Consider the following 4511-nt stretch of genomic DNA (forward strand, 5'->3'; position numbering starts at 1 on the left):
GGTATTATTTAATGAATAAGTTACGCTAAAGCTGATTAACTATATAGATAAATAATCAGATTGTGTACCTCAGAGAAGTCAGTGACACTACAATGCTATTAACAATGTATACAAGACAACGCATAGTATATTTATCATGAACAGTCAAGAAGTACTTTCAGGCCCTCTGATAAACTCATCATAGATGCCAGGATTAAAATTGTATATGTACGCCAGACGAGCGTTTCGTCTACAAAAGATTCATCAGTGACGCTCGAATAAAAAAAAATTTAAAAGGCCAAATAGAGTACGAAGTTGAAGAGATTGAGGACCAAACATTCCTAAAAGTTTTGCTAAATACAGCTAAGGTAATTTATTCCTGAGGTAGAAAAGCCTTAGTTTTTAAAAAATTCAACGTTTTGTTAACAATTAATTTATAATTATGAACATATCAATGATAACTCAAGTCAACACCTAAGTGCTGACAGTGTGCTGCCTCGAACACCGTTCTGTCAATTTATGCAGTTCAACTGCAGAACAGATTTAATTATAGTTGTCATGTCAGTTTTGCTTTGTAGCTATATTGTATGTTACCAGCCAAATCATTATTTATAAACTTTTTCTGAATGCTGTTGTAAATTGGTTATGGACTTTCCGTTTTGAATCAAGTTTCCTTGGAGTTCATAATTTTTACTATTTTGTTTTTTAGATCTATAAATGAGGAAAATTTTAATACCATTTATAATTGCAGTTTTAACCTAAATGCACTTTGAACACTAAAGCAATAAATAAGGGCAAATACATGCATTTCATCACAGGCATAGGTGTATATTATGTTTCTGATTTCAATTTTTATCCTGTCAGATAAATTTCTTGTGTAAAACTTTTTTGACCTAACAATGTTTTATCTCAAGAGGCTAAACACAAGAGACATATATACTCATCCTTTGATTGATTGATTGGTGTTTGCTTTACGCCGCATTAATACTTATCCTTTGAAGGCAATAAGTGTTTTCTACCTCTAGATCAGTCATAACCCTTGTTAAATAATTGCAGTTTATTTTGTATTAGAAAAATTTAAAACACATTGAATTCAAGGGATCATATACGTAGCATTACAAGGGAACAGAGGTTAAGTGACGGATAGTTCATATGTTCCAAAGGAACCATCCCTACACTCAGATAACATCAATGAGGCAGCAAACAGATTACACAATAGTCAGAAATGATGTTTAGAGGTTAACAACAAACAAGAGTATACATTATTTGCAAAAATAAAAATTGCCCAATTCCAGACAAGAGAAGAATAAAGTTTACAGATACTACCTAGTATCACCCATCAACACTAAATATCTTTAAAAAAAATCTTAAAAATAAAAAATTGTTTGTTGAACTGCAATCTGGAGATACCAGAACATACGAAAAGACAATTCACAAACAACAAAACATCATATTGAGAAAATATCGTGAAATGCAGGTCAACGTTCTTTTTTTAGGAAAGCTTTTATACTGTCTTGCATGCACACATATATCCTTTCGTTATATTAGGTCCCTCATTACCCGAGAACTAATCTTACATGAAAAACTTTGTCTATAATGATTAAAATTGAGGAAAGAATGTCCTTGAATTGAAAAGAATTTGCTGTGGTCTACTAGCCCTGAAAGTAAATTGTACATAGAAATCATCCGGTCTCTGAAGCGTAATTAATTTCCAGACTGGCCAAACGTTGGTGCTATACCGGAATATCCCCTAAATGCATCCTTATGCCAATTATTGATATTGAATTTTGATATAAAAACTGATGGCAGTGCATGCAAAACAACGGATCATAAAGTGGATGTGAAAAGGAAGGATTGAACATATAGCCAATACTGCAATAAACATTATTATTCAAAGTATTTTAAATGATTCTGAAAAACTAAGCTACAATTTACCTCGATAGAATGTACTTTGATGCACATTTATCTAGCTTCATTCCTCCATTTTTCAATCACATTTGATGTAGGTCTTAGTATTTTTAAACGACTTTTGTGAGCTATTGGTCCCTAATGATCCCACTCTATAGGTTTTGCTAAACTGAAGGTTATGAGTGATTGCTTTTATCTTGCTTACCCGCTGTGGGCTTAAAAAGCGATCCTTGTTAATTTTATTTTATATTAGTATTATATTGTACTCAGCTTAGTTTTTGTCTCATTTTAAAGGGATGTCTGAAGATAAAGTTCTCAGCATAAATTCTACCAATTTTTTTTAATGACATTATGAACAAGAATATACGAGTTGTGGTGCTATGCATACTTCCACTAAAAATTCAAAGTATAACTAAACATAAAGTAGATGTCCAGCATATCCAAAAAGTCCTCACACTTTAAAATTCATAACAGCCAAGCTGCTCATGACCAAACATGAAGAAAGTAAAATCACAAAAATACTGAACTCCACGGAAAATTCAAAACGGAAAGTGCCAGATCGATTGTCAAAATCAAATGATGAAACACATCAAACGAATGAACAACATCTGGACAACAACTTTCATATTCCTGACTTGGTACAGGCATTTTCAAATGTAAAAAAAAAATGAAAACAACATGTTAAATAATTTAAATGCGTCCAAAACGCTTTTCTGGATTTACTTTCATCAGGATGCCTAAAGCCAAACATTTGAAATCCGAAGATGTATAAGTACCGAATTCGTTGAAGAGCTATATGACAAAATTGCCTAAAATTGATAGTCAAATTCATCTAGAGTCAACTTTGCCTGAGGGAGTTGAAACCTTAGTTTCTTAATAATTTCAAAATTTTTAAACGGACAATTTTAGAAAAGTTTGTTTAATCATGTCAGTACAGAAGTACTGACTACTGAGCTGATGATAGTCCACCAGCAGAGGTATAAACCCAGTGATGTAAAAAAAATTGAAAACAACACCTTTATTAATTTCAATGCATCCAAAGCGCTTTTCTGGATTTACCTTCATCAGGAACGCTCAATGCCAAACATTTGAAATCCGAAGATGTATAAGTACTGGAACCGTTGAAAAGCTATATGACAAAAATAACTAAAATGATGAATTGAACCTGGTTTTATAGCATGAAGTTTTTCGGTTCATTGGTTCCAAAGAGGAGTCTTGGGAAAATATTTGTTGGACAACCAGACTTTTAATGTGATTACAATATAGCAGGGGTATAATAAAAGGATATATGCTGTAATATGCTGTATATCATTATATTAGCAAGAACAAAGGAAACCAGGTGCTCCGCAGGGCGCAGCTTTATACGACCGCAGAGGTCGAACCCTGAACAGTTGGGGCAAGTATGGACAAAACATTCAAGCGTGATACAGCTCTGAATTTGGATTGTGATCAAATTTTTGACATTACATGTTTTTTTTTTACACAAAACAAATGTCAAGATTTTTGGCATATCAAAGAACCCATTTATTCAATTTTTGATGAAATCAAACAAAGTTTAATTTTGGACCCGCATTTGGGACAACTTGAAAACTAGGCCAATAATTAAAAATCTAAGTACATTTTTAAATTCAGCATATCAAAGAACCCCAAGGATTCAATTTTTGTTAAAATCAAACTAAAGTTTAATTTTGGACCCTTTGGACCTTAATGTAGACCAATTTGAAAACAGGACCATAAATTAAGAATCTACATACATAGTTAGATTCGGCATATCATAGAACCCCAATTATTCAATTTTTGATGAAATCACACAAAGTTCAATTTTGGACCCTTTGGGCCCCTTATTCCTAAACTGTTAGGACCAAAACTCCCAAAATCAAACCCAACCTTTCTTTTATGGTCATAAACCTTGTGTTTAAATTTCATAGATTTCTATTAACTTATACTAAAGTTATGGTGTAAAAACCAAAAATAAGGCTTATTTGGGCCCCTTTTTGGCCCCTAATTCATAAACTGTTGTGAAAACTCCCAAAATCAATCCCAACCTTCCTTTTGTGGTCATAAACCTTGTGTCAAAATTTCATAGATTTCTATTCACTTAAACTAAAGTTATAGTGCGAAAACCAAGAAAATGCTTATTTGGGCCATTTTTGGCCCCTAATTCTTAAAATGTTGGGACCAAAACTCCCAAAATCAATCCCAACCTTCCTTTTGTGGTCATAAACCTTGTGTTAAAATTTCATTGATTTCTATTCACTTTTACTAAAGTTAGAGTGCGAAAACTAAAAGTATTCGGACGACGACGACGACGAAGACGCCAACGTGATAGCAATATACGACCAAAAAATTAAAATTTTTGCGGTCGTATAAAAACACCTAAAGGCAAATAGAAGGTAACACACGGGCTTAAAAATAGCAATAAAAAAGAGTCTATACAACATAATAAGCTTTTCTTAAATTATTCTGAGTCATGGCAAGTAAATGGTTTAGAATTACAGATTTCTATTTTTCAGGAGAAAAATTACCCAGATTAAATTTTTTATTTTTATTTTTCAAATTTTCCAGATGCCCGTCTATAGATACATGTTTACATGTCAGACATTACAACTTCAAACAAAGGACTA

Source organism: Mytilus edulis, chromosome 7 (assembly GCF_963676685.1).
Source record: "Mytilus edulis chromosome 7, xbMytEdul2.2, whole genome shotgun sequence".
Taxonomy (NCBI): Eukaryota; Metazoa; Mollusca; class Bivalvia; order Mytilida; family Mytilidae; genus Mytilus; species Mytilus edulis.